Source organism: Myxine glutinosa, chromosome 2 (genome assembly GCF_964187855.1).
Source record: "Myxine glutinosa chromosome 2, kmMyxGlut1.1, whole genome shotgun sequence".
NCBI classification, from domain to species: domain Eukaryota; kingdom Metazoa; phylum Chordata; class Myxini; order Myxiniformes; family Myxinidae; genus Myxine; species Myxine glutinosa.
The window spans coordinates 233,695,112-233,721,821 of record NC_136262.1 but is presented as its reverse complement, the minus strand read 5'-3'; positions in this window follow the sequence as shown (position 1 = coordinate 233,721,821).

Below are 26,710 nucleotides of genomic sequence, written 5' to 3'. Positions count from 1 at the left end.
CCATTTCTCACCTCTTTCTCTATACGCTTTTCACCTCGCTTTACCTCCTCGCGTACCCCCGAGACCTCCTCACTTACACCTCGTCGTATCTCCTCTTTCATCTCCTCCCTCTCTTTTGTAGATGCTGCCCTCATCTGTCCCAATTCATCCCTCTGAGCATCCAATTTGGTTTCTACCCCGATTTTTACCTCCTCTATCTGCTCTCCCATTTGTTTAATTTCTCGGGCGGATTGCCCCCCTGTTGCCCGCAATTTGTCTTCCATCCTATTTTCTAGCCCCTCTAACCCATTTTTCACCCCCTCTAACTGATTCTCCTGGGCAGCCATTCTATTTTCCACCCCTATTAACCCATGTTTCACCCCTTCTATCTGATTCTCCTGGGCAGCCATTCTATTTTCCACCCCCGTTAACCCATGTTTCACCCCTTCTATCTGATTCTCCTGGGCAGCCATTCTATTTTCCACCCCCGTTAACCCATTCTTTACCTCTTTTATCCCGTTGTCTAACCCCTCACCGGTACCCCTCGCTTCGTCCCTCATTACCCCCAATTGCTCATTCTGAGCCCTCGCTTCGCCCCTCATTCGCTCACTATCAGCCCTCAAACCCACAATTTGGTTTCCCATTTGTCCCATTTTGGCTTCTAGCCTCTCCATAAGGGCCCCCATTTGTATCATAAAAAGGTCCGAATCCACCGGTGGCGCTGCTACGGTCGCGGGCGCTGTCACCGTAGCCATGTGCGAGGCGCCATTTTCCGCGCCCGTAACCTCGTGCGCGAGAGCGCCATTTTGTGCGCCTGGAACCCCCTCAACCACCTCCTCCATTTACATTTCCCCGAAGTCCTGGGTCGATTCCACCCCGTCTATCTCTCCCACCGACATCCCGTCGCCTTGACCAGCCATGGCGCGATTTCAAAATTCGGGTTTTGCTTTAAAACAACACAAATTTCCAGCAGCTCCAAATTTTGACCAAATTTTTTTTCTAGATGTTTTTAAAAATTTGGTTCGGGCCTCGAATCTCACTCCCTGACACCAATTGTTACGCCAATAGTACAATTGGTGTTCCAAAATTTGGGCTAAATAAATTTAGTCCCAGGTTCGAATCCCAACTCCTGACTACCAATTGTTACGGTACGCGGTTAAGGATGTTATATTTGCCGAGCGGAGGCTCCGCGACCGAACAGTTGTTCCCCGACTAAACCCGATTCACCCAAACGTTGGCCGTATCGCGCCACAGATATTCAATGGGGAAAAGACTAAGACGACGAATGCAAAGAGGAAGAAGAAGACGTACAGAAGAGTAACGGGGTTTATTATTATTTACACACATAAGCAAAAAGAGCAGTCACGGGTATTTACAGCGGACATGAAAACGCAGGTGACACAGTGAAAATTACTAGCTTATACAGACATAGTTACTACCCAGGACAGCACGAACAAAACAAACTCACGTACGCAAATGGGGAACTTGCCAGCAGGAATGGCTGGAAAGGATGAGCAGGTGGGATCACAGGGCACAGCGAGCAGGTCCACTCCGGGCGGGAAGCGGGGAGCCGGCAGCTCCTTGTATTCCGCTTTACAGCGCACGCCGGCAGCTCCTGGTATTCGGCTTTTCAGCGCACACCGGCAGGGTCACTCGCTGCCCCGTCAGGGCTTCACGCGGCTGGTTGAAACGGGGCTGGACTCATCTGCCGTATCTCTTTGCAACTCGTTCGTAAAAGTTCCTCTGCTTTCTCTTGGACCCTTTCTTTGTCGTGTACCTCTCCACGCAGCTCAGCTCGTATTCCCCTCCTCTCATTTCTCTCCAGCGCGGGACTGACACGCCCTCTTATGCACCTGGACTCCTCTGCCGTATCCCTCGTGTAGCTTCTCCCAGCGATCGTCGCACCCTTCTGTCTAAACCTTCAGCGCGGGTCTGACACGCCCCCCTTGGTTTCGGTACCGCCCTCCCCCCGTGCTCTGTTTCGTGACCTTGTATGGTAATCCCACGGGCTTGTCTCCTTATTTGGGCATCGCGCCGACGGCACGCCCCTCGTGGCGAGCCACGGGCTTGTTTCCTTATTTGGGCATGGGGCTGCACAGCCCCGCCCTTCGTGGCTCGCCCTGGGCTTGCCTCTCCCTGGCGACCCCGCCCCTCCTGTTCAAACAGAGCACGGAGCACATATTCACTATAGCAGCGAATTGAGAGGGCGTGCACCCCACGCTTGTGAACTGCTTTACCCACAGATGGAGAGTTTGGCTGGGAAATGGAATTATTGAAGGGGAGCTATTCTTAATTGATTCGGTGCAATGGAGTATTATTCTAATGGAAGACAAGGCCTTACTCTAAAACACATAATAAGATATAAGCTACTGAACAAGGGTTTTATTGGGTCCTGCAATGTGGTGTTTCATGGAATAACTACCGGGACGCCCTTTTTACCTTTACACAACTCTGGAGGCAGGAGGGGCCATATCCAACCAATGTTACACAACAATTTACCACGACAATACACACAATCAAAAAAATGCAATCCTCATATCCGCAACAATATATATATATATATATATATATATATATATATATATATATATATATATATATATATATATATATATATATATATATATATAGATATATATATATATAGATATATATATATTGTTACAGACGCGGCTTTAGATGTTATATTGACCGAGCGGTGGTGTATTTAACCGCGTCCGAACAGTTACTCCCCGATTAGAACCCGATTCCACCCGACGTTGACCAGATCGCCCCACAGATATTCAATCGGGAAACCTCTAAAGCAGGGGCGGGCAACCCCCGGCCCGCGGGCCACATCCGGCCCGCGAAGGCTTAGCGTCCGGCCCGCCACCCTGCTAGGCTTTATTATTGCAATCCGGCCCGCGGACCTCCCAGTAAAACTCATATCATTTGTAAATGTAAGAGTTTATATTTAGCCGGTCTGAATTCAAGAAAGGGACATTTTGTCTTCAGCACCGTCCTCTTCCGGAAGACATGCGCACGGGGAACTGTCTTGCCTAGACACCGCCTGCTTGCTGATAGGCGGTCTTTTCAAATCAGCCGGCATGTGATACGGACGTCCTTCCGATTCAGTCAGCTTGCGACAAACGTTGGTGTCTGGGACAAATAACTTGCAACAAAGAGGTAAGCGACGCAGAGTTCTCTAAACCTATTTCAATTTTCACTTTCTTTCAATTTGCTTTGTTTTGTTTGTTAGAACATGTTATTATCTTTCATTTGCTGCATTTAAATAATTTTATTCTCCTTTTTTATTTGTAAAAATAAAAATATAACGAACTTTCTATTTGTAAAGAAAAAAAATATATAACGAACTTTCTGTTTGTAAAAGAAAAAAGAAATTGACGAACTTTTGTTTAAAAGGAAAACGAAATTGACGAACTTTTGTTTAAAAGGAAAACGAACTCTTTAAAAAAAAAAGTATGCAGACTGATTCATTTCCTGTATTTCAGTTTTATGGTGAAACTGTGTCATATTCAGCGTTGGCCACGTGCGCGCAAAATAAATACATTCATCTGTACAATTCGTCTTCCGAGATTTTTTGTGCCCCAGATTGCTTGCTGTTACATCATTTATTCATTGCTGATATACCTAATTTTCTTCCTTTTCAGCTCATCATGTCTGCGACCCAGCGTGTTAAGAAGAGGAAAGTGGACCTCGAGCGTCGGATCTTCAACCCTGAGTGGGAGAAGTACTTCTTCATCGAGCGCTTTGGACAGGCCCAGTGCCTCATATGCTTGAAGACTTTGGCTGTCCTAAAAGAGTACAACGTGCGCCGCCACTGGGAGACAGAGCACCGCTCGTCAAACTTCGCGTCGGTGTCTGCCACCGAAAGGAAGGACGCCATGGTTAGACTATCAGGCAACTTGGAGAAACAAACTTCACTCTTCCGCAAGCAGAATACTGAGGCCGAAAAGGTGACGCGCGCCAGTTATGAAGTCTCCCGCATCCTTGCTCGCCGAATGAAGCCATTCGCGGATGGGGACTTCATCAAGGAATGCCTCCTCGCTGTAGTGGACTCCGTCTGTCCAGAGCAGCGTTCCGCCTTTGAGAACGTGAGCCTTTCGTCCCGCACCGTTCGTCGCCGCATCGAGGATATGTCGGAAAACGTGCACGACTCACTCAAAATATGCAGCTCAAATTTCGTCGCCTTTTCCCTCGCTCTGGATGAGAGCACCGACACAAAGGACACGGCCCAGCTGTCCGTTTTCATCCGTGGCGTCACCGCTGACTTTCAAGTGTGTGAGGAATTCCTCCAGCTTGTCCCGCTGCGCGACACCACCACTGGGAAAGACATCTGCGACGCCGTGCTTCTGTGTGTTGATCAGCACTCCCTGGACCTCTCCCGTCTTGTGTGTGTGACGACCGACGGTGCCCCGGCAATGGTTGGTGAGAAGAAGGGCGCCGCTTCGCTGCTAGTGCGTCACTGTGCAGCCGCCGGATACACTCAGCCCATTAACAAGATGCACTGCATCATCCACCAAGAGTCCCTGTGCGCTAAGTCTGCCAACCTCGTTGGTGTCATGTCTGTCGTGGTGAAGGTCGTCAACTCCATCCTCTCCCGCAGCCTTAACCATCGTCAGTTCCAGGCACTGATGGACGAGGTGAACGTGCACTACAACGACCTGCTCTACTTCTGTGAGGTACGCTGGCTGAGTCGTGGGGCCATGCTGTCTCGGGTGTGCAACCTACAGCAGGAGATTGCCACCTTTCTACGTCAGAAGAACCTTCCCCACGCTGATCAATTCTCTGATCCGCGGTGGCTAGCTCGCCTGGCCCTGCTCACGGACATCACGGCGCACCTGAACACCCTCAACATAAAGCTGCAAGGCAAAGACATTCTCGTGACAGACATGTACGCGCACATCACTGCCTTCGAGGTTAAACTGCGCTTGTGGGAGGCTCAATTGGCTTCTGGTCAGTTTGTGCATTTTCCTCGCCTTGCTGCATGTGCCCCTGACGATGTGGACCTGGGCACTTGCGTTAGTGTCGTCAACTCTCTACGTGAGGAATTTGCTTCCCGTTTTGCAGGAGTCAGGGTGCTGGCTGCGGACTTCAAGCTTTTCACTGCTCCCTTTGACTTCCCCGTGGAAGACGCCCCTGCCTCCTTACAGATGGAGTTGGTGGAGCTGCAGTGCAACGATGAAATGAAGGCGAAGTTCCGCACCTCTTCTCCATTGTCCTTCTTCCGCGACACCGTTCTCCCTTCTAACAATTTTCAAAAATACATTGCCCATGTCCAACGCATTGTGGCCATGTTCGGCAGCACCTACTGCTGTGAACAGCTCTTCTCGAAAATGAAGTACACGAAGTCTCACCTTCGCTCCCAACTCTCGGACCGCCACCTCAATGACATTCTTCTGTTGTCTACCTCAACCATCGAGCCAGACATGGAAATACTTCTTCATGGCAAACAGCACCAGCAGTCTCATTGATTTGTAGAGTGTTCAATGCAATTTTTGTACAATCTATTCATGCAAACAAAATATAGTAATTCTGAGATTTCGTTTTTCACTCCGGCCCGCGATCTCCTTCCAAAAGTCTCATCTGGCCCTCACTCTGAAAAGGTTGCCCGCCCCTGCTCTAAAGCGACCGAAAGAGAATGAAAAAGAAGAAGAAGAATACGGAGGAAGAACAGATTTATTATACACACACAAGCAATGGATGGAAGAAGCAGTAACACAGCGAATCGTTAACTTACACTATTCATTTTTACTTAACCCCAAGACAACGAGCAGGACAGGACGTTCACACTTACACAGGGGATATTGCAGGCAGGTAGGGCTTGAGGTGGATTGCTTGAGAGGGAGGCAAAGTCGGGAGGCAGCAGCTCGCAATTCCTCGCGGTTTTGGCGGGAAAACCCTCCGTCGCGTATCCGCTGCGGTAGACGTCACGCGCTGGTTCGGCACACCTGCTCCTCTTCTTGTGGTGGAGCCGTCTCCCTCCTTTCAGCGCGTCTCTCCAAAGCTGGTTTCCTTGCCGAGTACCTCTCCTCTTTGGCTTGGAGCGTTTCGCATCTCACCGCTCCTCTTGGTGCAGCCTCTTTGCTCATCTCCCAGGTCATCTCCCAAGTCATCTCGTAAAGCAGTCCCTTACAGTCGCTTTTATCACCTCGGGCGGAATTAAGCCGCCGGCTCCGAGGGCACGCCTACCGGGTCGCTCACCGCGGTGCTGATTGGCTGTTAGGGCTGGCTCACTCCTTTCCTCTTATGACAAGGTGGAGACACGCCTTTCTTCTCCGACTCAAAGCACATGGGCAATGGCGGCCTGCGGGATTGAAAACAACTCCCCTTTTGAAAGGAACTTTGGAGAGCGGAGATGTTTGGGGAAATTGGAAGGGCCTACGCTTATTTTGTTTGATACAATGCAAAGTCAATCTAGTGGGAAACACATATTTAGCCTACATGGAATAAGGAAATACACTATTTAAAAGATATATCGTGACCTGCGTGTAAGTTTCATGGAATTAACTAGGAGGCCGGCTGCGACCATTATTTACATTAACAGGGTGTTACCATACTTTTGTAACGTTCACATTGTAACGTTTTCACATTCGTTACACTTCCTCCAAAATTGTTACACTTCTCAAAAACCGTTACACTTCTCAAATTCGTTACACACTTCTCAAAATCGTTACAATATATATATATGGGGGTTGCGGACAACGCGAAGGCGAAACACTTCATCACTTGTTCAAAGCTCCTTTATCCCAACAGAACTAAATCACGACCGGAACTCATGCATCTTTTACAACACAAAATCACTCGTCAGGGGGCGTGGCTATGACAACCGAGCGCACGCCACACCCCTGCCATCAATAGCTCCACTGGTCCCATGCCGGTGGATTATGTCCCAATGGGGCAACCCCCATATGCTCCCCCCCAGAATTCACTCGCACGGGCAATGTCAGTTTTCGGGGGGCCTTAACCACCCGGCCGAAACGACTGATGACCCGAGCAGGGACTGTTAGCGGTTTGGCGGTGCGCGGGCCCACCGGGGACTTACCCGACGGGGGACGGCCCCTCCGTGGGGGTTGAGCCAACGGAGGGGGCTGGTCTAGGTCCAAGTGAGCCGACTTGAGGCGGTCCACCGAAAGGTGGTCCAGTTTGCCGCCGGTGTCGACCACGAAGGACTTGTCCCCGGCCTCCAGAACACGGAAAGGCCCGTCGTAAGGTGGCCGAAGCAGCCCCCGGTGTGCGTCATGGTGAACAAAGACGTACTCTGCTGTACATAGATCCGGCAGGACGTGGGCCTGTGGCAAACCATGTTGAGATGTGGGCACTGGTGCAAACATCTTGGCATTTTCCAGAAGAACCGACCGCTGACGGGCAGCGGACCAGGGGCTTGTGGCATCAGGCATGAACTCCCTGGGAACCCGCAGCGGCTGGCCAGAGACGAGCTCCGTGGATGAGGACTGGAGGTCTTCCTTAGGGGCTGTCCTGAGGCCCAACATGACCCACGGGAGTCTGTCGGCCCAACTGTCATCCCGGAGGCTGGCCCTGAGAGCAGCTTTCATAGGGCGATGGAACCTCTCACACAATCCATTAGCCTGGGGATGATATGCAGTGGTGCGATGGAGCTTAACCCCCAACCCCTGGGCGACAGCACCCCAGAGCTCTGAAGTGAACTGGGGCCCCCTGTCTAAAGAGATGTCCGAGGGGGCACCAAAACGGGCAAACCAAGTGCCGATGAACACCCGGGCCACATCGGCAGACATTGTAGATGTGAGCGGGACGACCTCTGGCCACCTGGTGGTTCTATCAACCATTGTGAGGAGGTGGGTGAATCCTCGCGAGGGGGGGGGGGGGGAGGGGCCCTACCAGATCCATGTTAACATGGTCAAACCATCGCTCGGGCACTGTGAATGGCGCCAATGGGGCCTGGGTATGGCGATGCACCTTCGAGCGTTGGCACTCGACGCAGGTGTTGGCCCAGTCGCGCACATCCTTTCTGAGCCCGTGCCAAACGAACTTCGCCGCCACCAACTTTTGCGACGCCTTCCTGCCAGGGTGAGAAAGACCGTGGACGGCATCGAACACCAGCCGTCTCCAGCTGGTGGGTACGACGGGGCGAGGCTGTCCCAAAGAAACGTCGCACAGTAGCGTGGTGCCCGTGTCCTCGAACGGCACATCGGACAGTCGAAGCCCTGTGACCGCAGCCCTGCAGGCCTGGACATCCGGGTTGGAGATCTGTTCAGCCGCCATGCGGGCGTAGTCGATGCCAAGGTGAACCGCGCCAGCTATGGACAGGGAGAGACAATCGGCAACCGTATTGTCCTTCCCAGCAACATGTTGGATGTCCGTCGTGAACTCGGAAACGAAGGAGAGGTGGCATTGTTGACGGGCAGACCACAGTTCCGAGACCTTGGCCATGGCAAAAACCAGGGGCTTGTGGTCCACAAACGCCGTGAACAGGCGGGCTTCCAACAGGTAATGGAAGTGTCGGACAGCTAGGTAGAGGCCTCGGAGCTCACGATCGAAGGTACTGTACTTTCGTTCGTTAGGGCGGAGCTGCCGGCTAAAAAAAGCAAGCGGCTGCCACGCCCCGTTGACCCACTGCTCGTGCACGGTGCCAACCGCGTAGTCCAAAGCGTCCGTGGTGAGAGCAATCGGTGCATCGGGCGACGGATGTGCCAGCATGGTTGCGCTGGCGAGGGCCAGTTTGGCATGTGTGAAAGCCTTGGCCATCTCCTCGGGCCAGTCAATGGCGCGTTTGGTAGGCTTGCCCTTGAGGGCCTCATAAAGGGGCCGCATCAGCTGGGCCGCCCGGGGTATGAAACGGTGGTAAAAGTTCACCATGCCCAAAAACTCCTGCAGGGCCTTGACGGTGAGGGGGCACGTAAAACCCTTCACAGCCTCCACTTTAGACGGCAGTGGGACGGCCCCCTCCCTCGTGATGCGGTGGCCAAGAAAGTCAATTGAGGCCAACCAGAACAAGCACTTGGCCGGGTTAATGATCAGGCCATGCTGACTGAGGCGCTCAAAGAGCGCTCGGAGGTGAAGCATGTGCTCCGTCCTGGAAGCGCTGGCGATGAGGATATCGTCCAGGTAGACGAACAGAAACGGCAAATCCCGCAACACGCTGTCCATCAGGCGATGGAAAGCCTGGGCCGCGTTCTTGAGCCCAAAAGGCATGCAGAGGAATTTGAAAAGCCCGAACGGTGTAATCACCGCGGTCTAAGGAATGTCTTGCGGCCGGACGGGGACCTGGTGGTAACCAGGAACAAGGCCCACCTTAGAAAAAAATTTTTTTACCGGCCAAGCGGGCGGAAAAATCCTGGATGTGCGGGATTGGGTAGCGGTCAGGGGTAGTGGCGTCGTTAAGGCGGCGATAATCCCCGCATGGGCGCCAACCGCCACCCGACTTCGGCGCAATGTGGAGAGGCGAGGCCCACGGGCTGTCGGAACGTCGCACGATACCAAGACGCTCCAACGTGTCGAACTCCGCCTTTGCGATAGCGAGTTTCCCCGGGTCGAGGCGTCGCGCCCGGGCATAGACAGGCGGGCCGGTGGTCGGAATGTGATGCTCCACCTCGTGCTTGACGGCAACGGCCGAAAAGGTGGGCCATGTAAGTGCCGGGAACTCGGTGAGGAGGCGGGCGAACTCATCAGAGGTCAAGAGCGTGCACGCAAGCCGCGTCGAGGCGGACCTGCTCAGTGAGCATGGAAGAGAACTGAATGTCTCCGCATTGATGAGGTGCCGATTTTTAACATCCACCAATAGGCTGTTGGCACAGAGGAAATCAGCGCCCAGCAAGGGGGTGGACACCCACGCCTTGACAAAATCCCATGTAAACCGCGGCCCACCAAAGCACAGTGCCACGGTCCATTTGCCAAAAGTCTGAATAGCACTGCCGTTGGCGGCTTCCAGGGCGGGGCCGTGACTCCTGGCCTCCCGGTCCAACGCCGACGCAGGTAGAACTCTCACCTGGGCACCTGTGTCGCAGAGGAAACGACGTCCGGAGTCGGTGTCCGAAATGAACAGCAAACTGCCCGAACGGCCGACGCTCAGGGCAGTTAACGAGCGCCGGCCATCCCGTTTCCCGACTCGCTGAAGCTGCAGGGTGGCCTGCATGCCTTGGCCTTGGGCCCAAACCTTGCGTGGTAATAGCACAAGCCTGGGGCCTTCCGCCGCTGGGCCACAATGGCGGCCGCCACGGTGTCCGCCTGCTCGACGGGGCCGGGGTCCAATGCAGCCGCACTACATTGCTGTCTGGTGGAGAAAAACTTGTCTGCTTCCCTGGCCAGGGCGCGGAAATCCTTAACAGACGAGTTGGCCAAAGCTGACCGTATCTGTCCTGGTAGCTGCTGCAGAACAGCTCCCTGAAGAGGAAACATGGCCGGTGGCTGCCCAGGAGAGACAACATGTGGTCCATCAGCTCCGACGGCTTTGAGTCGCCCAGCCCGGGTAGAGAAAAAAGCTGGCGGGAGCGTTCGGCCTCAGTGAGTTTGAAGGTTTCGAGCAGAAGCGCGTTCAGCGTCTCGTACTTGACGCCCTCCGGAGGATCCTGGAGAAGGCTCACCACCCTGGTCGCAGTGGAGCTCCTGAGCGCAGACACGACATGATAATACTTCGTGTCGTCGGCAGAAATGCTCCGAAGGGCGAACTGGGCCTCAGCCTGCGCGAACCAAACGGCAGCTTGGCGTTCCCAAAACTCCGGCAGCTTAATTGAAACTGCGCTTGTCGCCATGTTCGTTTGAAGCCCCCGAAAACGTTCGGGAGCAGTCAGGGTCACCAATGGAGGGGTTGCAGACAACGCGAAGGCGAGACACTTCTTAACTTGTTCAAAGCTCCTTTATTCCAACAGAACTAAATCGCGACCGGAACTCATGCATCTTTTATAACACAAAATCACTCGTCAGGGGGCATGGCTCTGACAACCGAGCGCACGCCACGCCCCTGCCATCAATAGCCCCACTGGTCCCGTGCCGGTGGATTATGTCCCAATGGGGTAACCCCCACATATATATATATATATATAATATTTTATATATATATATATATATATATAATATTATATATATATATATATATATATATATATATATATATATATATATATATATATATATATATATATTGTAACGGATTTGGGAAACCGTGCACTTTGTGTAATTGATTGTAAATATACCTCCTTGTAAATAATGTAATGATTCTTGTAAATACCTCCATTCGTTGTCAAGGTCAAAGGTCGTCCTTTAGTTAGTCCATCGCACACACGTAGAAAACTATAGGACCTCTCTGTAGTTATTTCTTTATTCTGTGTTATAGTTAAGGCTCTGTTTCCACTATTTGATCTTGCGTTGCACCGAATCAAATAAGGTAGAATCCCTTACAATATCTCCATGGCTTCCGAAAACGCCAGTACGGCAGCGTTTGCTGCCCTTTGGCTCGGTCCTCAGCGCCTCAGACTCCATTGCCCATGAGGTAATTTTGCGGAAGAAGGGCGTGGCCACTCGTCATCAAAGGTGGAGCCAGAGAGCCCTCGTCATCTAAGGTGGAGTCAGTCAGCCAGCCCTTGCCGACCAATCAAGGCTCAGTGGGTGTGGCTTGAGAGGGCGTGGTGAGACACATCGAGTAGGTTCGCAAAGATTCCAGGGTGTGGCGTTATATAACCCGTTGCGCGGAGCCCCCACCAGGGGTGCTACAAGAGAGTTCCGAGGGAGAGAGTTTTGAGGGAGGTGCTTGCGCGTGTCGGTTCTGCTGAGAGAGCTTCGTAGACGCATGAGGCAGAGAGCGCAGGAGGCGGAGGACGCATGAGAAAGCTGCCGGTGTGAAGCCGAATACGTCGAGCTGCCGCCCTGCTCGCTTCCAGCCCGGAGCGGACCTGCTTGCTGTGCCCTGCCAAACCTTCCAGCCCTGTGGTCCAACCTTCTCATCCCTCCAGTCATTCCTGCCTACAATTCCCTATTCGTGTGAGTCTGCCCGTCATCTGTCCTTTGTGTTGTCTGGTGTTTAAGTAAGCTTGTTTTAAGGATTTGCTCTGTGTCCTGCTCCTTCCATTTCTTGTATAAATGCCCTTCTTTCATTTCCTCTTATAGATAGAAATAAACCTGTGTTCTTTCCTTACTTTGGTTTCTTCTTTTTCATCCGATCGTCTTCGTGATTTCCCCCATTGAACACCTGTGGCACGATTTTGGCCAACGCTCACGAATCGGGTTAGTCCTTGTTAACAGCCCGCGTCGCGGCTCGCTTCGCTCGGCGTAATCCATTAACGCTGCGGCTCGGGTGGAAATTGTCTCCTCGCTTACGGCCAGTCTTAGTACGCAGGTATTTGCGTACTAAGCATATCTGCATATCGCAGAGGAGAGAGAGAGAGATAAAAGGACTTACACCAGAGGACTTGCTGCGGGAGAGAGAGATAAGAGGACTCGCGTTGTGATGAACTTGACGAACTTGCACGAGAACGCACACGCAAACCAGCTCGGAGGGTATTGAAGAAGAGGAGTTGGCCGCTACATATACGCGGGCGCAGCCAGACGCGCTTAGAATGAATATAGCGCATTTCAGACGCGCGAGTAAACAAGGCTGAGTAACTGCCAGCCACGCTAAAGTCCGCTCTCTACCGTTCCGCCCCATCATCTGCTTGTTCGAGAGATGCGCTACGAGTCCCTGCCTTCGCCTGCCACCAGTTTCACGGGACATGCCGGGGACCATGGAGTGCTGGACGAGGACCATCTCTGGACGCATTGGGGAACACCTGCCCATCTGCAATTCCCTGTGTGAGTGTGAGACGGGCCCGTTGTCCCAGGGATAAGTTAAGACTGCTTAAGGATTGCTCTGTGTCTCTTCGTCCTTGAACTGTATATACGTGTGGGAATAATTAAACCATCTGTTCTTCCTTTCTTCCCTGATTCGATCGTTCCTGTGGTTTCTCCATTTGACGAAGCGTGGCACGAATAAGATCGCTCCAATCGGGTTCCACGAAGTAAGACTGCGCGGACCACGTGTACGCAATCCGCTCGGCATACTCACATCACACGTGGTTCATGCGAGGCTTGTTTCCTCGCTCCCAGGGCAGCGTGGGGAATTAGGTACGAGCGAGAAAGTAGTCCCGAAACCCTACGCCGCGTGTGTCCGGGAGGGACGTAATAAGTCTCGGTTCCGCCAGGCCCAGTAAAGACAAGGGGAGAGGAAGGCCGGCGTAGAGAACCACTATATATATATATATATATATATATATATATATATATATATATATATATATATATATATATATAGTATATATATATATTGTGAGAAACCCCCGGTGAAACCACCTGTTCTCACCCAGTTTGGTGCCCCGCCCACCGCGTGACGTGACCTCCCTGGAGCCTCACGCGATTGGGAGGCGATTCAGCACGTGATTGGTGGAGGGTCAGAGAGCGCGGCCGCCATCTTGTGCAACGCACGCGGCTCGAAGGCTCCGAGTGGGAAAGATAAAAAGGGCTTTCCTTGAATCCTCACGACAGCCGAGTTGGGCTGGTCGATTACCGTTCTGTATTTTACGAGCGAGTAACTCCGGAAGAGAACGAGTGAATCCCGGATCTCGTAGATTGGACCCGCGAGTGATTCCCGGCTTCGTGTTGGAGCTACTGGCCGACCGTTCCTGCCGGCCTTGTGCGGTATTCCATCCTGTTATCCTCCGAGTCCCGGAGGTCGTCGATTGGAACCGCGAGTGATTGCCTGCTTGGTGTTGGAGCTACTGGCCGACCGTTCCTGCCGGCCTTGTGCGGTATTCCATCCTGTTACCCTCCGAGTCCCGGAGGTCGTCGATTGGAACCGCGAGTGATTGCCTGCTTCGTGTTGGAGCTACTGGCCGACCGTTCCTGCCGGCCTTGTGCGGTATTCCATCCTGTTACCCTCCGAGTCCCGGAGGTTGTCGATTGGAACCGCGAGAGATATTACCTGCGTCCTGGTTGGAGCCCCTGGTGCCGACCGTTCCTGCAGGCTGTGTGCAGTGTATTCCCTTTTGTTACCTTTCATGGTTTTTGTGATCGAGCCAATAAATAATCGTGCCTTACCCCTAGAAGGCCGATTAAAACACAATTGTGTTTATTGCGTCTTTTGGTTCACTACGTGGATTACTTGAAGCCCGGACATTTACGTCCGTATTCCGTGCTGGGATACATTCCACAGACGGGATCGCGACAATATATATATATATTGTTGCGGAACCGGGGGTCGGCGCTCCCCTTACCAAGGGGGGGGGGGGTTAATCCCCTTGTCTTTTACACTGGCCGATCCTCCGTTCCTGGAAATTACACGCTCCTTTGCGGGGTTGAGATTGACCAGGGTGACTGGTCAAGGGGTTCCCAGATACCTTTGCCAACCTCTCCGCAAAGCAGGGATATAATTCCCAGCTCGGACCCGGACAAGATGGAGTTTGCCGAGCGGTTAGCAGTCCGAGGTCCGAGCCGTTAGCGGTTGACTAACCTGATTCAGAGCGGTTGGCCAAATCGTGCCACGTATATAAATAGGGAAAAACACGAAAGCGATCGGATGAGAAGAAATCAGATGGGTGAAGGAAGAACAAATATGATTTATTAACTACACTAAAAAAGGAAACAAAAGGCAAGAATATACAAAATAAGGAAATAAAAGGACACAGGGCAACCTTAAACACTCTTAATTAACATGCCCAGGACAGAACAAACACACTTACACGAAAAGGTGGTGGTGGTGGTGGGAAGGAAGAGAAGGGTCCGGGCAGGTGTTAGGTAGGCGTCGATGGTAGACGGTAAGGTCCGTCTCCGACCTCTCGCTCCGGTCCATGCTCCGGGTGTTCACTCGTACCGCAACACGAGCGGCCGGCAGCTTCGCGTGGCATTTAACGTGAGCGGACAATTATATCGCGGGGGGGGGGGAAGACTGGAATGCGGCGTACGTAATAAATTGTCCCTTAGCCTTCGGCCAGTTGTGCGCCTCCAATGGTCCGTGACAACGGCAAGCAAGGACTCCATTCTCATCTGTTCGAGTCATTCTCCCGGGCACCTCTCTCGCGCATCTCTCCAAGTAGACCCACGCAGCCGCTTTTATTGCCCACTCGCGTATAAAGCCGCTTGCCTTTTGGATACGCCGACCGGTGAGCCGGCCTCGGCCCTGACTGGTCGCGAGCGCTCACCGGTCCGCCCCTTGATGGTGCGTTGAGGGGCCACGCCTTCGTTCCTGGCGCTCCTCCCCCTTTTTCTCCAACTCAGCCGTGTGGCTTATGGCGGCTTGCGGGAACAACTAGAAGGCAGCGAACGCTACTGGCAAGCAAGGGAGCACAATTTGGAGGGAGGCTACACCGCAAAATGAATAGGATTGGAAAAAGGGGCCGAGGTTATTTGATTAATGCAACGCAGATTCAACTATTGGGAACAGATCCTTACCTGTAACACATACTAATGAAATAACTAAAGAAGATCCTATGGTGTCCTTCGTGTTGCAATATGACCTAACTAGGGTGCGACCTTTGATCTTTACACAAAAGTGGGAATAGATATATATATATATATATATATATATATATATATATATATATATATATATATTGTTGGGGTTTTGAGAACCCTGCACTTGTAAATTGTTGAAAATATACCCCGTTGTAAATAATTATTTTTGTAAATAACTCCATTTCTTGTAAAGGTCAAAGGTCGTCCCCTAGTTAGTCCACATTGCAACACGTAGCAAACCATAGGCCCTCTTCGTAGTTATTTCGTTATTATGTGTTTCAGGTAAGGCTGTGTTTCCAATAGTTTGACTCTACGTTGCATTAATCAAATAAGATAGGTCCCCTTCAACTTCCCCAATCATCTCTTCAAAGTGCCAGCCTAAGCCGCCAAAACTCCATTGCGCACGAGGCCAAGAACAGAGAAGAAGGGGGAAGGAGCCGCCGGATCACGGGCGTGGCACCAACTCGTCATCAAAGGTGGAGTCAGCCAGCCCGAACCAGCCAACCAGCAACGCGGTGAGTGACCCGGTAGGCGTGTCATCGCAGCCCACGGCTTGATACGGCCAAGAGCAATAAAAGCAACTACAAGGGACTGCTTGAGAGAGTCGGTGGAGAGTCAGAGTTGGAGTTGGAAGGAGAGTCGGTGAGAAGGCACGAGAAGGAGAGGAGTGATCCAGCCGAACCGAGAAGTTGAGAGAGTTGGAAGAGAGTTGGAACCAAGAAGGCGGAGAGAGAGACGAAGCTGCGTGGAGCTCTGACACGCTGCTTCAAACAGCCCCTGCCGTGTGAAACCGAATACATGGAGCCGCCGGCTGCTCGCTTCCAGCCCGGAGCATGGAGCTGGAGCGGACCTTGCTGTACCCTGCCGAACCTTCCAGCCCTGTTGTCCCACCTGGGCCACCTCCTCCTCCAGTGATTCCTGCCTGCAATTTCCCACTCGTGTAAGTGAGTTCGTTCTGTCTGTATTGTCCTGGGGATAAGTTAAGCCTGTATATGCCTTAGTCACATATGATGCTGCCGCCGCACGGTTCTGCGGTTTGTAGATGGGATTTTTACAAATCGTACGGCTTTGCGGGCTGCGGCAGCAGTGTTCACAAATGTTACGGGGTCCGCACGGCAATCGTAAAAGTCATGAAATCAAAATGCGTGAGGAGACCGCGAGGCGAAACGCGAGGCGCCCTCACGGCGACCGCAAGGCAATCGCAAGGCGCCCGCACGGTTGTTGCAGTTGTCACGGTTGCCGTTAGGCCATTTTACGGCAGCACTAAAGTCACTGCACGGCCGCCGTACGATATTTATAACATCGTACGGCCATCTCACGGAGGCCGCAAGACCTTGCGATACTACATGCGGTGGGGTTGCGGCCTACGGCCTAGCGATTTCTGAAAAAAAGTTTAATGTCGAATTTAAAAAATCGTAAGCCCCTGCGACGAGCAAAAAGCCTTGAGATCGCCTCACGGCTACCGTAGCTACCGTGCGGCCACCGCACGGTTATGACAATTTTGGGGACTTACGGCCGCCGCCAACACGCCGCACTGCCGCAGGCCATTTGACCGAGGCAAGAGTTATGAACTGCCCTGTGTATCTTCTTCTTCTTCGCCCTGTAAATTACTTTCGTTCCTTCTCTTTCTTTGGTTTTGTGTAAGTAGTTAATAAATACCTGTTCCTCCTTATTCTTTGGTTTCATTCTCGTCCGATCACTTTCGTGATGTCTGTCAATTGAGTACCTGTGGCGCGATTTTGGCGGAACCGCTTTTAATCGGGTTTAGTCCATTGATAACGGCTCGAACCGCGGATTGCTAAACCGCTCGGCAAATACCATCTTGTCCGTGGTTCGAGCGGTACTTGTCTCCCAGTTTTGCGGAGGGATTGATAAATGTATTCGGGATAATACCTGGACCAATAACCCTGATCAATCCCACCCCGCAAAAGAGCGTTACAAGTACCAGGACCGGTCGGATGGCCAGCTTAACAGGACAAGGTGATTAACCTCCCCCCGCCCCCCCCCCCTTGCTAACGAGAGTGCCGTACCCCGAATCCGCAACAATTGGTGTCAGGAGTGGGATCTGGAACCTGGGACTACATTTATTTAGCCCAAATTTTGGACACCAATTGTGCTATTGGCCGCAACAATTGGTGTCGGGGAGTGGGATTTGTGGCCCAAACCAAAATTTTTAAACAACTAAAAATTGTCAAAATTTGGAGCGGCCGAAATTTTATTAACACCACCAAATTGAGTCGTGCCATGGATGGTCAAGGTGATCGGATGCCGGTAGGGGAGATAAAAGAGGGGTTAGAGGCAACCCAGGACCCCAGGGAGGCAGTGCGAATAATGGAAGAGGAGAGCCATGAGGGTTCGGTAGCGGAGGTAGCAGGCGCACAAGATGGCGGCGCCTCGCATGAGGTTGCAGCGGCACAAAATGGCACCTCACATATGGCTGCGAGGGCCACGCCTGCCGCGCAAATAGGGGTTATGGATGTGCAATCCTATCTGGACACCTTCATGGCACAAATGAGGGCCTATATGGTAGAATCGGGGAGTAAGATGGATGCAATGAGAAACGAGATGGGAAACCAAATTGGAGGATTAGAAAGTAGAATGGGGGGGGCGATTAGAAAGCCAAATAGGGGGGCTAGAAGGCAAATTGGGAGGATTAGGGGGCCAATTGAAGGACGTGGGTAACCAAATCGGGGAAGTAAATGAGGGGTTAGCGAGGGACAAGGCCACATATGAAGTAAGGGAAGCCGAGAGGGAGGTTAACCGCAGGTTGAGCGAAGAGGCCGCGGGGGTATGCGACGGGGTAACGCGGTTTGAGAAGCGCGGGTTGAGCGAGGCGGCGCAGAGCGCAGGTAATTGGACCGGGGTAGAAATCACGACCCGGGGTATGGGGAAGCCGGCGACCGCTGAGGTAGAAGAGGAAATTTTAATAAAGCCAGCGGTCGTCGAGGAGAAAGAAATTAACAAATTGGTTATAGTTGAAATTTGGATTGAAGAGACGGCAGAGATAGGAATGGAATCGGAGATGGATTGTGCACAAAGTCTAAGCTCACACCTTGATGCCGTGCTTAACCCCAATAAAGATTTGCAGGTGTTGGAGCAGGGAGGAAGAAGAACCCCCCAAGGTGAGACGGGCTGTGTATGGTGCGAAAAGGTTTTTCGGGAAAGTGTTTGGCACGAGATGATTTGTCGCGCAATTGGGGTCGACATGGCACCCGGGCGTTTGTGGGAGGTCCGTGGTGCGTGGTGTGAGAAAGAATGGCGCGCGTGTAAGAAAAAGGTGTGCGTCGAAGAGTGAGTGTGTTACAAAGTGTGGAAGTGAGAATGAATGCGACACAGAGAGTGAGAGCGATACGGAGTGTACGTGCGAGGGTGAGAGTGACCCGGAGAGTGAGTTGGTGGTGGAGCGTGTGATTGGGTATGCGACGACGGACTGTACACCCACGGGTAGGTGTGCGATGGACGGGGGTGCGAGAGAGCGCACACCCGTGGTGAGGGTTACGGGGTACGTAACGGGGGTGAGTGCACACAAGGAGTGCGTGGAAGGAAGGTGTGCCACAGGGAGGTGTGTAATGGAGTGTGCGAACAGCGGGTGTGTGATGATAGAGTGTGCGAATGGTGGAATGGGTGCGCGAGTAGAATGCATGGGATGCACGAGAGGCGCTGAGACACCGAGATGGGCGAGTGGAAGATGGAACGCGTGGTGTGAGAATGCAAAGAAGGCGTCGACGTTAAACGGGATAGCGGTTAGACCGACGTTTAACCGACGCGAGCTCTCGGTCCGTGCCGGGCTGTGGGTATTGCGGGAGCCGGCGGGGATCGGTGCAACGTCGCTTCTGTTCGGAGCGTCATGCACGATCCGGGCCGGGTCCCGCCCCGCACGGTCGAGTCCGGGCTTTGCCGGGCAAGGCGACCGGTCCGGTTCGAGGGAAGGTAGGAGGGACCGGAGTGGCGCCCCCTTGTGGTGGTGGCGTTCCACCCGGGCAAGGTTGGCCCACCGCGCATGGGAGCGAAAGGCCCTGCATAGGGATGGTGCTTTAAACCTTGGCCCAACCAAACCTCCTCCCCTGCACCGAATGCCGGACGGACCCAACCTGCAGGCGACCAAACCACCCAAATTCATTGCTCGGCTTTGCAAAGCCGAGTTTCAATGATGTAACGACGCACCGAGAGGCTCAAGTGAATGGACTGTGATGATAATATTGTTTGGATTCGAAATTGGGAGTAGGAAATTTATGATTGGCAAATTGGATTGGCGAAGATGATTGACAAATTTTGATTGGCAAAAATTGGATGGGCAAAAATGGATAGGGAGAGATGCCCGGTGGAGAGGGATGGCAAATCCACCATCCCTCCCATCCCCCGGGCACATGAGCTATAGTTTATGGGGTTTGGCAGTGTAAGCTCGCCGAGGGCGGGTTAGGATAAATGTATGGGGACCTAGAGATGACAATAGGTAACTGTAGAATTAAGTAGTGACATTGTACAAGTAGTGGGGGACGAAGAATAGATTAGGTGGATTATAACGACGAGGGAGCGCAATAATGTAAGGGGCGACTGGGAAGCGCGAGTTTTAGAATGGCACCAGCAAGTTAGATGATGCTGTGTGTGTGAGAATCTTGGTGTTGAGCAAATGAGGAATTGCTCGTGAGAGATGTGTGTGTGTGTGAAGGAGGTGATGGAGCAGCGTATGGTGAAAAGTGCGATTGTGAGTTGTATTGAGCGAATGGTCCCGGAGGAAGGAGGGTGCAGGAGCACCAGGTGTGACGGAACAGGTGTGCAAGTGAACACTGAACAGGTGTGCAAGTGAACCGGTGTATGGAGAATGGTTGAATGGAATAACTGGTCTGGAGTAAATGGAGTATGGAATGGATGGTGTGGAGTGAGTAGTGTGGAATATGTGGAGTGGAGTGGAGTGGTTGGTGTGAAGGGAGTGGATGGGGAGGATGGACCCCTATCACGAATACCCGGGGAGGGTAGTTTAAGAGTAGGTAGAGGGTGTAGGTAAATTGTGGTGGATATTGGCATCTGTGGTGCGTGTGGTAGAATGGTGTTTGGATGGGTGCATTAGTGACGTGGAAATGGCTGGGCGTGTGGCCTGTTAGTAAGTGTAATTGAATGGGCACTCAGCCACTGTGAGGATGTCGGCCAGGTGAGGCCGCAGGTGGGCTCTGGGAGCCGGTAGAGTTGTGAATGGGGCCCGAGGATCCGGAGGACGGACCCGGGTAGCCCAGTGCCAGAGGGGGCACCGAGTGCGGAGAGCGCCAGAGAGCCTTCCCCAGGTAGATAGGTTAGGGTAAGAGGCAGGTAAGCTCGGAGGCAACTGCAGTGGTGGAGGTGTGCAGGTGAGCGGACCTGCTGGGAGCACCACACGACCCAGTCCTGAAATTGTGCGAAGGCACAGGGTGAAGAATCGGGGGAGTGAGACCCCAAATTGGTGAGCACCACAGTTTGGTCGATGGGAGTTCGGTTCTTAAAACCACATAGTGTAAGATGGCCAATGGTTTTGCAGGGAAAGACCCCAGGTAGAGTAAAAGTGTTCGTCATTTAGAAGGTAGTTTAGGACTGGAATCTCTTCGCACCATCTACATCCACTCACCAGGGTGACAGGACTCCACACCATGTGATTTTTGAAATGTTTGGAATGGTGAGACGCATCATGACGTGGGGGTGACATTGTGCTTGTTGTTCCATCTCTTCCTCCTTAGGAGGAATTGATGAGAAATTGGGCTTGATGGCAAATTAATGAGAAATTGGGATTGTGGACGAATTTGGTATTAGGGGAGATATGGGGAAGACAGGACAATAGAGATGGAATTTGTAAATGTGTAGAGTTTTGTAAATACGGGGTAAGGGCAATGGTAGGGTAGGTGACAGGGGGGGTGACGTACGGTAGGGACGAGCTTTCTCTGCTCGCTCCCATGCGCACCTCACCTCTGCATTACCTTGTATTAATGTGTACCCTTGCGACCTTGCCCCGATGCTTGCTGTGGCCTTTCCTTCCCCACTCACGGCTTGTTTCTTTTGGGTCCGGGGGGAGTGCGCAGGTAGCCGCACTTGTGTGCCCGAGCCGCCGCTGCACAGCCTGCCTGGACCGGTACACCACCTTATGGACCGCATGACTTGCGGCCGAGCACCACTTTATGGACCACACGTTTTTGTGGCCAAGCACCACAGTGATGGACCCCACGTGTTGGGGCCTGGCCCCTCTGCTGGGACCGGCCATGATAGCCAGAGAAGAGTTTGCTTGCAGACCACGGTGAGGTGGCCCCCTTTGCCATACAGGTGGACCACCCTTAGTTGGCCCCTGTTGGCCATAAATAAAAAGTGGACGTGTTGTGTGCCCTTTTTGTTATTTTCAAATAGGCAGAAAGCCACAAGAACAAGACAACATCAGGAAACATCAGACAAGCAGAGCAGGAGCTGACAAGAAAGGTCATCAGTTTGTTTGTTGATGAAATGTGTGAAATGAGCACTGGATGGTGCTTTGTGTGTTTTATGGTGCTTTGGTGCTTATTGCTGCTGATTGGTGCTTTGTAATGCTCTTGTGCTTGGGGGCGCACTGCAATATCAATTGTGCATCCCCAGGCATTTGAGTATGGTGTATCGGTGCAGTGCAGTGCAGTGCATGCTTCTTCCTCTTCTCAAAAGTTCATCTTTTTGTCTCCCAAAATGACAGGTCCTGGGTTCGCATTGTAAATACCAATTAGTGTTTTGTAAATAATGCTCCCACCGTATATGTATAGTTTGAAGACCATTCCGCAATTCGGTTATTCTGTGGGCGTGAGTCTGTTAGGTAGGATGCAACGTAGCAGGCGGGATATACTTAGGTGTAGTAACCCTCTACTATTAACCTTACCCTTGAGTGCGACAGTTTTAAAACAACTGAGTGTCACATTAAGTGAAGTTATTTCGGGCCGGGATGGCCCTAGAGGAAAGACGGGTGCTGTGTTACGGTTTTTAGAACCTTCACTAGTAAATTTTAGTAAATGTTTCCCTTATAAATGATCCCCTGTAAATATCCCCATCAATTGGCTTTATTAAAGATCGCACCCTAGTTAGTCCAGGTACAACACGTAGAGAACCATAGGACCTCTCTGTAGTTATTTCATTAGTATGTGTTTCAGTTAAGGATCTGTTCCCAATAGTTGAATCTGCATTGCATTAATCAAATAAGATAGGCCCCTTTCAATTTCCCCAATCATCTCCGCTCTTCAAAGTGCAGTAACAGTAGGATAGCGTTCGCTGCCGTTTGCCTTGGGCTGTTTGCTGGCACCAAGCCGCCATTACGCACGCGGTCTCAAGCCGAGGAAAAAGGGCGCGGAACCACAAGAACAAGGTGTGGCACGTGAACTCATCATCAGAGGTGGAGCCAGCGAGCCCTTGCCGGCCAACCAGCGCCGAGGTGAGCCGACCGGTAGGCATGTCATCGGAGCCGGCGGCTTGATACAACAACGGACAATAAAAGCGGCTGCGAGGGACTGCTTGAACAGATGAGGTGAGAAGGAGAACAGATGAGGTGAGAAGGAGATCAGATGAGGTGAGGAGTTCGGGTCGATGAGCTGGAGCGGAGCTGGGAGTGCACCACGGACTGCTTTTGGTACGAGCTGCACCACGAACTGCTGATGGTAACGGACTGCGCAGGGGACTGTTGATGATACGAACCTTGTTCAAGAGAGAAAGAGCGTTGGCACGAGCCACATATTACGTACGCCGTATCCCAGTTTCCCCGATATATATAACGTCCGCTCGCGGTCCACGATACGCGCTCGCTGCCTGCCAGGGTTTCCCGCCACGACGCGAGTCCACTCCTGGAGCCGGACCTCGACGCCTACCATCTGCCTGAACCCTTCTCTTCCTTCCAGCCATTCCCTGTCATGTAAGTCTGTTTCTTTGTCCGGGGTTATAATATAAGACTGTTTTAAGGTTTGCCCTGTGTATCTGCTTCTTCCTCTTCCTGTACAGTCTTACCTTTCGTTTCTTCTTTGGTTTTGGTTTCGTGTACATAATTAATAAATATCTGGTATTCCTTTACTTTGGTTTCTTCTTACCCCGATCGCTTTAGTCCTTTCCCGATTGAGTACCTGTGGCGCGATTTGGCCAACCGCTATAGTCGGGTTTAGTCCTTTAACGGCCTGAATCGTGGCTCGCTTCGCTCGGCGTGTCCATTACAGCCGCGGCGCGGGCTGGGCTCATTTCCTCGCTTACCGGAAGGCGCTGGTAATTAGGTCATAGGAATAATTGGCCTACTACCCTATTCAGCGCTGACCAGAAGTGACGTAATAGCTCCAGGACCAGCAGAGACGGCCAGCTTAACAGGACAAGGGGATTAACCCCCCCTTGCTAACGGGAGTGCCGTCCCCCAGATCCATATATATATATATATATATATGAATATATATATATACACACACACACACAGTGAATCCCATTGAGAATCTGTTGAAAGACTTGAAGATTGCTGTTCACTGACGCTCCCCATCCAACTTGACAGAGCTTGAGCAAATCTGCAAAGAAGAATGGGCAAAACTCCCCAAATCCAGATGTGCAAAGCTGATACACAAATACCCAAGAAGACTCAAAGCTGTAATTGATGCCAAAGGCACTTCCACAAAGTATTGACTCGGGAGACCTAAAACTTATGTATATTAAATATTTCTATATTTCATTTTAAATTACTTTGTAAAAATGTCTCAAAAAAATTCCACTTTGACATTATGGGGTATTATGTGTAGATCAGTGACGACGAGAACACCACTCTTCAACGTTGCGATGTCGACCGATATGCTTCCGCCTACATTACTGCATCATTATACAAAATTGTACCAAGTTTGATTTAAAGCCCTTCAGTTGTTCTCAAGTATCACATTTTTACCTGAAATGACCTCTGTCCTTTGACCTCTTTAACCCAAAATCTAATCATTTCATCTTTACGTCATTATACATTCCTGTACCAAGTTTGACTTCGATCCCTTCAGCCATTCTTAAGTTATCAATGTAATGAAATAATTGTAACTTCACATGTCCTCTCACCATTGACCTATTGACCCAAAGTCTGATCAGCTCATCTTAACATCTACTATATAATAACAAGTTTGGACAAAATCCCATCACTGGTTCACAAGTTATCATGGTAACAGGATTTTTACCGAACATGACCTTTGACCTCTTAACCCAAAAATGCAATCAGTTCATGTTTACATCATTATACATGCTTGTACCAACTTTGATTTCAATCCGTTCTGCTGTTCTCAAGTTATCACATTTTTACCTGACATGACCTCTGACCTTTGATCTGTCGATGCTATAATCCAATCAGTTCATCTTTGCATCGTGTATACTTATTCCAAGTTTGTTCAAAATCCCATCGCCAGTTCATGAGGTGGTGCGGCAACATAATTTTTATGTAACATGACCTCTGACCTTTGACCTCTTGACCCCAAAATCTAATCAGTACAGCTTTTAATCATTACACATACCTGTACCAAGTTTGAATTAGATCCGTTCAGCCGTTCTTAAGCTATCGTGGTAACGAAATAATTCTCACTTAACATGACCTCTGATCTTTGACCTCTTGACCCCAAAATGGAATCAGTTTATCGTTGCATAATAATATATAGTTGTACAAAGTTTGGTGGAAATCCCATGACTGATTCATAAGTTAGCTCAGTAACAGAAGTTTTATCTGATGGGACATCTGACATTTGACCTCTTGACCCCAAAATCTACGCAGTTAATCTTTATATCATTATACATATCTCTACCAAGATTGAAGTGGACCCCTTCAGCTGTTCTCAAGTTATAAACCTATCACAGACTTTGACCATTGACCTCCCAACCCCAAAATAAATTGGTTCATCTTTGCATCATAAAACATACTTGTATCAACTTTGGTCAGAATCCCATCAGTGGTTTACAAGTTATCGCGGTAACAGGATTTTTATTTAGCATGGCCACTGACCTTTGACCTCTTGACCCCAAAATTAAATCACTTCATCTTTACCTCATTATACATACCTGCACCAAGTTTGACTAAGATCCCTTTAGGCTATGAGCCGAGGGGTCGACCATGCTCAATCAGAGGGAGGATGGCTAACAGTTATTTTTGGCAAGGCCAAGGTCCCTAGTGCTGAACAAAATGTGATAGCAGTGTGAAACTCTTAGCCGTATCTGTGTTATCATCACATTTGTCAGATCACCCATTTATCGCTTTTCGGGTCATTTTTCCCGCTTAAGATTTAGGGGGTGGGGTTAGTTTTTTGGCTCTCAAATAATATCACGTGTATATATCAGCTAGTGTGGTATATCAGGTAAAAGGTTATTGAATTACCTTTCAAATGATGTATAGAAAGTGCCTGTGTGATCTATAGTAACCTCTTTATAATGATTATTAAAACATAATTATTTCCACCAACTCTCAAAACTTCATCACAAAATCCCCAATTTTAGGAACAAAAATAGGCAAAAATCAAAAGGTATGTAAAAGGTATGTTTCGATTTGAGACACACATACAGTATAATTAGAGTCAATATCCTCACACATATGATCATGATGTGCTATGAAATTCAATGCAATATGTGTAGACATGCTAATACGAATGTTGTCATCAATGTCAATATTTTCATTATATTTTAGGTGATTTGCAACTATGACAGCGGTGCACGACATCTAATGTATTTCTCTTTGTAGATTTGTTGGTGCAGAATACATTTTTAAGCAACTATAGCAACTGATGCTAATTTGTAGTAGTGGTGGTGGTGGTGGTCTCATTCGATATTATGTGTCTTTCCAGGTGAGACGGTGGTGGTGATATTGGTGGTGGTGAAACAGAGTGTACCGCAGATAGACAATTGAACAAATACTTGCAATGGAGATTGCGATCACTCAGAAAGTTCCCAAGGACGTTTGTATCATTCATAAGCTATCGTTAGATGTCAAACCAGAAGATCCGCTCATAAGCCCTCAAACATTCGATTCGTGGACTACATTGCTGGATGCGGCCAAAATACGGAACCATGCACCCATTCTCGACCTTGCTCAGTCGCTGCCAGAGAAGGAGATTCCCCGAGTATTCTACCACAGGCAGTGCAGGAGCGTGTTCACCATGAAGCGAGATTTGGAAGCACTGAAACGAAAAGCTGAATCCAATTTAACCGACGATGCTGCTGCAACATGTTCAGCGAGCAAGAGACAAGCCAGAAGGGCATCTTCGGAATCACGCATCTATGAACCGGATTGTATATTCTGTGGAAAGACCAAGTGGTGCAAGGGAACGTC